We start from the raw sequence: 9,312 nt of genomic DNA on the forward strand, positions 1-9,312 counted from the left end.
ACAGAAATAAAAGGAATGAATATGATCAAAACCAATGTTTCTTTACTACACAGTGCTTCTTCAAGGATAAATTCATTAATGGGTGGTGCTCAGCAGTGAAGTGATGAGCCCTGTGAAGGTACATATGACATCTATCAACAGTGGCAGTTCAGAGCATAGAAAATTTGTAGATTTGGGTCCCAATATTATAAGACCCCAGAAACAAAATTCGTCCTTCTGGTACATTTGTGCAACCTTGCCAAGAGTCGCTCCTATGGAAAGTAAAACCTACTTGCCCACCCAAACATTTGGAGGTCTTATAAAACCTTAAAAAAAGAGATATTAAATGATCTTGTTCTTCTGAAGTGTCATTTGATTTCAGCTGAACTAACAAGCTTGCAAATGTTCAGCAAATGTATCAGTTATAAACTAGGCTGTGAATTAGTTCCCTGCATCCCGTAATATTAAGACTTTGGTTGTCATAGTCCACCACTGGCTGGCCCAGTGGGTAGAGCTAGGCATGGAACTGGGATTGCAGGGGTAGGGGTCAGAAGCCACAAGTCAGGAGCTGAATGCCAAGCAAGAGTCAGAAACCAGGAATCAGAAGCCTAGGTACCAAGTCCAAAGGATAATCCATGGGGCAAAGTTCTAGAGCAAGCCAAACCAGGATCAGGAGCCAGGGAACTAGGGTGACCACCATGAATGCTGTGCACCCCTGGAGGCTGGCAAGGCACGGCAAGCTCCTGCAGGCAGTGGCAGCACTGTTGGTGGCAGAAGTGTGGCAGTGGCGAACCTTCCCCCCCATCCCCTGTCCCCCACCTCCCCCTTGGTGGCAGACGTGTGGCAGTGGCGAGCAGGGAGCTCCCACAGGCAGCCACGGCCCACATGTCACCATCTCCCCCGTCCCCTGTCCCCCACCTCCCCCAGTAGCATTGGAGATGCATAGGGAGTGCATGTGGGTGCACCCCCTGCAAAAAGGCACTGCCAACATGGCCAGTGGCACCTGCAGGTGGTTGCTGCTTGCCACCCCTCCCCCCACTGCTCACTGCTGACACTGCTGGTGGTGTCTGCGGGTGGTCCCCTGCTAGCCAATGTTACCGGTGGCGTCTGCATGTGGTCACCAGTTGGCACTCACCACCCCCTCCACCCCACTGCCAACAGTGCTGCGGCTGCCTGCAGGAGCTCACCACTTGCCACCACCACACTCCCACCATCAATGGTGGCCCAGCCTCCGGGGCACGTGGCGTTCATGCCCAGTAGCACAGCTGGACCAGAGCCAAGTGGGGCAGGGGTGGATGCGGGCTGCCCGCTGTGGGCTCAGGGCTCTCTGCTCTGCTGTCCTTCCCCCAGAAGCCCACACTGGCCACACGCCCCTGCCCACCTGGCAGCAGTGGGTAGCACAGCTGCATACTGTCACCAGCCCAGCTGCTGCTGGGTGGGCAGGGGGCACATTGCTATGGTGATGCAGGGCTCCTGTTTGGAGGGCAGCAGGGTAGATTCACAGATTCATAGATTCACAGATTGTAGAGTTGGAAGGGACCACAAAGGATCATCGTGTCCGACCCCCTGCCCCTGGCAGGAAAGAGGACCAAGGTCAGATGACCCCAGCCAGGTGACTATCTAGCCTCCTCTTGAAGACCTCCAAGCTAGGTGATAGCACCACCTCTCTTGGAAGCCCATTCCAGGTCTTGGCCACCCTTACTGTGAAAAATGTCTTCCTAATATCAAACCTAAATCCACTCTCAACTAGTTTACACCCATTATTCCTAGTCACTCCCTGGGGCGCCTTAGTAAACAGCGCTTCCCCTATTCCCTGTTGGCCTCTCCTAAAAAATTCATAGGCAGCCACAAGATCTCCCCTCAGCCATCTCTTGTGAAGGCTGAAGAGATTCAGCTCTCTCAACCTCCCCCCGTAGGGTCTATCACGAAGGCCACTAATCATGCGAGTGGCCCTCCTCTGGACCCTCTCCAGATTCCCTGCGTCCCTCTTGAAGTGCAGTGCCCAAAACTGGACATAGTACTCCAGCTGCGGCCTGACCAGTGCTACATAGAGGGGGAGCATCACCTCCTTTGCTCTATTAGTCATGCACCTGCTAACGCATGACAAGGTGCGATTGGCCTTGTTGATGGCCTCATTACACTGCTGGCTCATGTTCACCTTGGAGTCAGTTATGACTCCAAGATCCCTCTCTGCCTCCGAGCTGCTGAGAAGGACACTCCCCAACCTATAGGTTTGCTGGGGGTTCCTCCTTCCCAGGTGGAGTACCTTACGTTTATCTTTATTAAATTGCATCCTATTTCTCTCTGCCCATTGATCCAACCTGTCCAGGTCAGCCTGAATCTGCTCCCTGCCCTCCGGTGTACTAACTTTGCCCCATAACTTGGTATCATCAGCGAACTTGGAGAGAGTGATCTCCATGCCCTCGTCCAAATCGCTGATGAAGATATTGAATAATATCGGTCCAAGGACCGAACCCTGCAGGACCCCACTGCCCACCTCCCTCCAGGCCGAGAAGGAACCATCCACCACCACGCTCTGGGTGTGGTCCCTAAGCCAGTTGGCCACCCACCTGACTGTGTAGGCATCCACTCCACAGTCTGCTAGCTTCCCAATGAGGATAGGGTGCGAAACTGTGTTGAAGTCCTTCCTAAAGTCCAGGAAGATGACATCAGCCTTGGCTCCCACATCCAGGCAGTGTGTGACCTGGTCATAGAAGGCTACAAGGTTTATCAGGCAGGATCTACCCGTGACAAACCTGTGCTGGTTTCCCCTCAGCATCGTTTCCCCTGCTGGGCCTGCACAAATGTGTTCTTTGATTATTTTCTCTAGCATTTTCCCAGGAATAGAGATAAGCCTGACTGGCCTATAGTTACCCGGCTCATTCCTTCTCCTTTTCTTGAAAATGGGCACCACATTGGCCCTTCTCCAGTCCTCAGGGACCTGGCCAGAGCACCACGAGTGCTCAAACAGCTGTGCCAGTGGCTCAGCTATGACACTGGCCAAATCTTTCAGCAGCTGTGGATGGAGGTCATCCGGGCCTGCTGACTTGTACCCATCCAGCTCCTCCAGGAACTCCTTAACTATTTCAGAACTAACCGTAGGCTGACTGGTGCCATGTGGACATCCGTCAATGATCGAGGTAGGGGAGTTGGCTTGGTCGGTACATAGAAATACTGAAGCAAAGAACTCATTGAAGAGCTGTGCTTTTTTCCCCGTGTCAACCATCAACTGTCCTGATTTGTCCTGCAGGGGCCCTATGTTGCTCTGAGCTTTCCTTTTGCCCGCTATATACCTGAGCCCCAAGGGTAGGGAGCCCCAAGGCCGCAGCAGGCAGCCTGCATCTGCCCCTGCCCTGCGCACCAATCTGGAAGGCTTATCTCCCCCATGGGTGGGGGCAGTGGTAGGGAGCCACACCCCCATGCCCCATGCCTCCTGCACAAGCCGCCCACGGTTGTCTTGCTCCCTGCCCCATCCCCAGAGCCCCATGCACCACTCTGGCTGGGCAGCACCCTCAGCCCCAACCCCTGCCCCACTTCCTTCCTCACTGTAGGGGCCTCAATCTGCTCCCCCTACCCCCTGATAGACTTACCTGCAGGGAGCTGCTTTCCAGGCCCCCGGCCATGTGCATACGTGCAGGTGCATGAAGACATGCACATGCACGTGCACATAGCACCACCTGTGTCCTGCTCCTGGCAGCCCCAAGCAGCCCCTTGCAGACTGGAATGTTGCCTGCCTGCAGGGGAAAACCCGGATCCCTGCATGATGCTGCAAATCTGGGACAAATGCTGTCCTGGAGTCATGCAGCATGGGACCAGGACTTGTTGATCCCATTCTAGGACTGTCCCACCCAATTAGGGACAGGTGGTCACCCTACAGTGAACAGATCTGCAGGGGAAATCAAAAGCTGAAATCCAGGAACAAGCCAAAGGCAGGGTCAAAAACCAGGAAAGGCAGAGACATCACTAGGCCAGGAGATGCTCAAAGACTACAGACCAGTAGGCTGCACAACAAGGCTTAGGTGCTGGAAGAGCTCCTTAAAAGCAAACCCAGAAACAGTTAGAGGGAAGAGGCTGGGGGTCAGCAGGACTTGATTAGTTGCAACTGGGGCAGCTACACCTAGCAAGGGCTGAAGGGCAGGAGCTTGCCTCAGCTTTACACAGCTGACTCAGGAACAGCATTGCCAGGTCTTAAATATGAAATGATCATACTGGAAGCTCAAATTATTGTATATTCTGAAAAACTATCCTACACTGAAAAAGTAGTACGCAAATAAGTACGCAAATAACTTTTTTTTGTAGTGAGTGAGTGAGAACCGGGTCATCAAAGTTAAAGCATTTCTTTAAGGCAAGCAGTCAAAAGAAAATACTAACAGCAAATCCAAAAGTTGGTTAAGAGCCTGTGACTGTGACTTGGGTTTTGTATATGCTGCACTAATTAGCTGCCTCAAAAATGCTGTACATTTTAAATGTTTTCATATTATCTATTGTACATTATACAAGGGTTGAACTTATTGTACAAATACAATAATTATTGTACATTTGGCAATGGTGCCCAGGGAACTGGAGCTGGAGCCCTATGCTGGTTTTGGTTGAGAAAGTTGGGCATAGGTCCCTGAAGAACTGCTCCCACCTGGAGGCACTGTCTCCCCATGTTGGAATTTGATGGATCAAGTCAGTAATTCAGATAAAATTCCTTTATTAAATCCAAAGGCCAGTAGCAGTTACACAGTTACTTTAAACCCCTGGTTCTCAACCTTTTAAGGCTCAAGGCATTCCTCTTTCTGCAATTTAGTGACACCTCATTTAAAAACCTCTATTTCTTACAGCACATCCCTTCTTACACCCAGTGACATGCTTAACAGACTCCTATGGGGTGGCAGGGTGGGCAGGCCACCCCTGAGATCATGGCAAGGGATGGTGCATAGCACTCCGGGTGGCAGGGGCTGTTAGGCAGGGCAGATTGGGAAGCTTGAGGGTGTTTCACTACACCCCTGAAGAAGGCAGCTGTCTGCAGGAAGCAGAAGGGGGTAACAGTGGCTGCTGGTGCAGACGCCAGTGCCAGGTGAGGGTGGCAGAGACAGAACCCTTCCATGCCCTGCTTTTTCCATGGCCTGCCCCCTTCCTGACCCTCCTTTCTACCTGAGGGGGTAAGCACGGTCCCTGTTGCAGCTGCTGCTCTGGGGACTTGAATGCCAGTGCTCCAGAGACAGAGACACTCTTCCCCGTGCTTCCTCCCACTGGCTCTGGGAGCATGGGAGGGTCAAGAGAAGAAGCTGGACAGAAAGAGCATGGTTCCATGTTGCCCAGACAAAGCTGCTCAGAGCATGGGGCTGTGTTTTTCCACACAGCTCATTCCCTCGCTCCTCCCATACTTCCAGAGCTGATGGGAAGGGCCGTGCAGAGTGCTGCTGAGATACTGGGGCAGGCATAGGGCACCCAGCATCTGGAAGATTTAATACTTGCCTCCTTTCAGAGGGGCCAGGCAACGCGGCACTCTTCAAAGGATGTCATAACACCCCAGAGAGCTGCATCACCCCGATTGAAAATTGCTGCTTTAAACAGACCTTCTAAAAAGAAGGTGAAGCTGCAGGCCAGGTCAGATGCTCCCAGAAGCTGAGCACCAGTGAGTGGTGAGATGGCTTTGGCACTTGTATGGTGACCCTGAGGAGGGCTTGGAGTCTTTTAGCTCAAAGCAGCTGCTTGCATTTCTGTTTTAGTTTTAAACTGGAGGACTGAATGATGGCTGTAGGGGTGGTAAGGAGGCTACACAGGGAAGCCTGAGGGGCACCCATCATAGACACCTATAAGGGTTAGGGACTCTGGGGCTGTAGCAAAGAGAAAGCAGCCTTGCCAGGGTGAGAGACCTTGGGGGGGGGGGCTGGGATTGATTGAAAGCATCCTTGCTAGGGTTGGGACCCCAGAGTGTTGGGACACCACATGGGACAGGGGCCCAGAGAGTAAAATACAGGCAGGATGAAGCCAAGAGGGTTGGGAGTCTTAAACCTTGTGTGACCAAAGACAAGAGGCTGAGATTGAGAAAGCCGAGCCAGAACAAGTGGGCCAGGGCTGGAGGCCTGAGCCAGCATAACAGTGGGCTAAAGCCAAGAGGGCTGAGACTTACAAAGGAAGGCAAATATTGTCAGTGACACTTGTAAAGCAGGGGTGTATTTACGAAGGAGGCTAGAGACCACGATTAAACACTCTGAGGTTTATTTATGGCCAATAGAGTCACACATGGTGACCCCTGGCTTGTTGTAGATTCGCCACGGGACAAAAAATACTTGGGGAGGCCTGTGGAGCCCCGGTTAGTGGGCAGAGGGCCCAGAGACCACAAGAAGTCAGTAAGAGCACTCGAGGACTAAGGGACAATTGATATCAAAAGAACATCAAGACTTGGCAGGAGAGATAAAAAGGGGACCAGGAGTGCAGGCAGGATTAGGAGTGGCCCCTAGGGGGTGCCACAACTTTCCGAGAGCCTATCCTAGGCTATACACATTTACAACCTGTACTTGTAATAAAGTAACTGAAAATATATTTTTAATGTTTTCAAGGTTTAGTGTATAACGCTCTGGATTACAACTGTAGTGGCACCAAGTGCTGTAACAGAGAAAAACACAACAGTGAAAGACACTGCCACTGTGAATATGGCTGAGCTCCTCCATACTGTCAAGATTAAGGACATGGAGGGAGTATTGAGCCCCTCTACCTAGGAAGGTCAACAGGATCTATAGTGTGGGAATACCAGTATTGGGAGCTATTGGTGTTCTTGGGATTGGTCTCTGTGTTATTATAGAAATGCACTAAGAAAATGTTTCAGAAAGCAATAAAATACATTGATCTAGCACACTGTGGTATGGCAGCTGTTGCTGACTGGAACTGTAGTTTTAGTGTACCTCTGTTTAGAAATGCTTCCATTGGAAGCATAGACATTGAGCCCATGATCAGCTTTGTCACCCATACTATACTGGGAAACCCTTTTATTTTAGGTTGGTAGAAAGCAAAGTATATATATGTTGAATATGTTCCTAATATACATGCATGAAGACAGGGAGTAGGTCATGTCAAAGCTTTGTTCAGACTTCATCTGTCTAAGGAAGAATTACTGTTTAATACCAAAAATTACTGTCTTTTTATTCTGCCTTCCCAAAATTATCCATCCATTTTGTGTCTTAGCTGGGATAATAAACATACACTTCTACTGTTGTCCCTCCCCGCTCCCAAAAGATGGCATCCATATTTTTTGACAAATGTCATGGGAAATCCTCATACCTGGAAATAGGAAGAAAAACATTTTGCCTTGTTTACTCTCTGGAAGTGACAAATGCTAGTAGCATAAATGCATATCCAGTTGCTGCTTAGGTTGTGTTTGCAGAGGGGAGAGACAGATAACAGCAGCTCTTACCTGATTTCAAGCAAGCTGCTTTGGCAACCAATAAAAGGTACCAGCTGTTTGTAGAGGCAGGGCTTCTAATTTTCCTTGTCCATAAATGGTTGCTAAGATGCGAGGTGTTTTTGGAACAACAAAGAAGATATAAGAGATCCCAGAGAATTCCCAGAAGCGATGGGGGAAGCAGAAATCACACAGACTAACCCTACACTAATCTGTAAAGAATATTGCAAGTATCATTTTTTCTTTCATCTTCATATCAGAAACCCTTGGGCCTAACACAGCAGTGTCTCTGGGGCTAAATCCCCTCCTTTCATGAATATTCAGGCAGATTAACGTCTGGGCTCTTAGTTAAATGTATACTTTATATTTCTGTTTCATCTGGCCAAACACCCCAAGTGACTTAGCTGCCAAGAAAACAGCTGAAAAGCTAGTATGAAATCTGCAGCATTCCCTTTAAGCGCTCCAGACCAGAGTAGATGCGAACACTTTATAAACACTGCATAGCAAGAATCTTAAATCTGGCCCACAGAGCTGCTCTATCTGACCCAATGGTTTACCAGCAGGCCACCAGAAATTGTGACCTGCCACAGAATTTGGGGCCCTTTGGCCCTGCTGACCACAGCTATTGGTGGTGAGCTCAGCTCACTGCCAATACTGCCCCCTCTATCCCTACCTTCACTGGCAGACCCCAGACCCATTGCCACAGCTAGCAGATGCTTCGCTGCCACTGGCAGACCTCTCGCTGTTCCTGGACCCCTTGCTGCCACAGTAGCCACAATAATGATAGTTTTCCATTGGTTTTTAACTATAAATTTATTTACCTGTTTTAAACCTTGTGAGGGTTATAAAAAAGAACCTTTTTTTGGTCCAGGGCACGTAACATTCTTACCAACATACCCATCAGTATTACCAGATTTCTGAATTAAAACTATTACCTGGTCCTTTTGTGGCTACAAAGCTGGATTGTTACTCAAGTTCCTCCCCCTGCCCAGGCATATCAAGCTTCAATAGGGCATTGTGGGGGGGATCCTACCAAATGCAGGACAATGGACATAAAATTAAGAGTACCCTGTGCCATCTCTTTCATGAAGACTGCATGCACCTTAGTCAGTAAAGAATCAGAATGGCAACAGTGTGGCTGGAAGGAAGAAAGCACAAGGATAAAAGCAGTCTCTGAACCAATGTTTTACTGGTTGTGTAACCAAGTCTTTATCCAGCACTTCCCCCAGTGCTTTGCTCCTTGGATAAAAGGAGCCATGGATACTGCAATGTTTAGTGCCTTGTGTCTTTTGTCATTAAATTATACCATGCCATCATCGCTATGTAGATCAAACCTGAAGTCTATTTCATCCTGTCTCCTGGTTCTAACAGTGGTCAGTCGTAGTTGCTTTAAAGGAAAGAGTAAAAACCTTGCAAGAGGTGGATGCAAATTAGTCTGCCCATTAGGATTAATCCCGATCACTGTATCAGAGACCAGCTGAAGCCCTGGAGCAGGAGGTTTAAGCATTGATTTTGAATTTAACCCCTTTCAGTTTCAATGAAAGTCATTCTTGTGTTACAGAACAGGGAGGACAGGAGTTCCTTCTCCATAGCATATATTACTTTGTAAATGTGCATCAAATCCCCTTGCTCTCATTTGTCTAAGGCAAAACGTGATCCCAGTCCTTTTTGAATTATTTCCTCAGAGACTTTTCCCATGCTACTAATCACCTTTGTTACTCCTTTCTGCAACCTCTCTACTTCTGTATTACACCTTTGGAGCCATTGACCAGCATGACATACAATATTCCAGGAGGCCAGACACTTTATATAACGTCTGACCTCCTCTGGCTTTTATGAACTATTGTACATCCTATTCCTTACGTGTTCTAACTTTTCTTTGATGCCCAGGTCCCATTCCTTGTTGATGATCTAGAACTTTTGCTTAGTATATGAGGAGTTAA

Source organism: Alligator mississippiensis, chromosome 2, assembly GCF_030867095.1.
Source record: "Alligator mississippiensis isolate rAllMis1 chromosome 2, rAllMis1, whole genome shotgun sequence".
NCBI classification, from domain to species: domain Eukaryota; kingdom Metazoa; phylum Chordata; order Crocodylia; family Alligatoridae; genus Alligator; species Alligator mississippiensis.